The sequence below is a fragment of the Odontomachus brunneus genome, unplaced genomic scaffold (genome assembly GCF_010583005.1).
Source record: "Odontomachus brunneus isolate Ranch 3 - 2012 unplaced genomic scaffold, Obru_v1 Obru_scaffold_287, whole genome shotgun sequence".
NCBI lineage: Eukaryota > Metazoa > Arthropoda > Insecta > Hymenoptera > Formicidae > Odontomachus > Odontomachus brunneus.
Window position 1 is genome coordinate 156,036 of NW_022639737.1, and position 401 is coordinate 156,436.

A 401-nucleotide genomic window follows, 5' to 3' on the forward strand; every position below is an offset into this window, starting at 1 on the left:
AGAAACATTTTGGAGACTGAAAGGATTCGATTCAGCGCCCCCCTATAAATAGTTGCCGCGTGCCAATGAAGCATTTTTTGAAGCGACATGCGGTTCATACGACAACCGACACCGATACGCGTGAAAAATTTCGATGATAGAATGCGAGTAGCGTCCGAAAATATCATACGTAAGCACAGCCACTTGCTACCAATTATCATACGCGGTATCGTATGTGGCCCCTCGAATTGTGGTAAGACGAATGTGTTGGTGAGCCTGCTGGAGAGCCCACACGGTCTGCGTTTCGAGAATCTGTACGTGTACTCGAAATCACTGCAACAGCCGAAATATCGCTTCTTGGAGAATTTGTTTGCGTCGATAGACGAAATTGGCTTTTTTACATTTTCCAATAACATCGATGT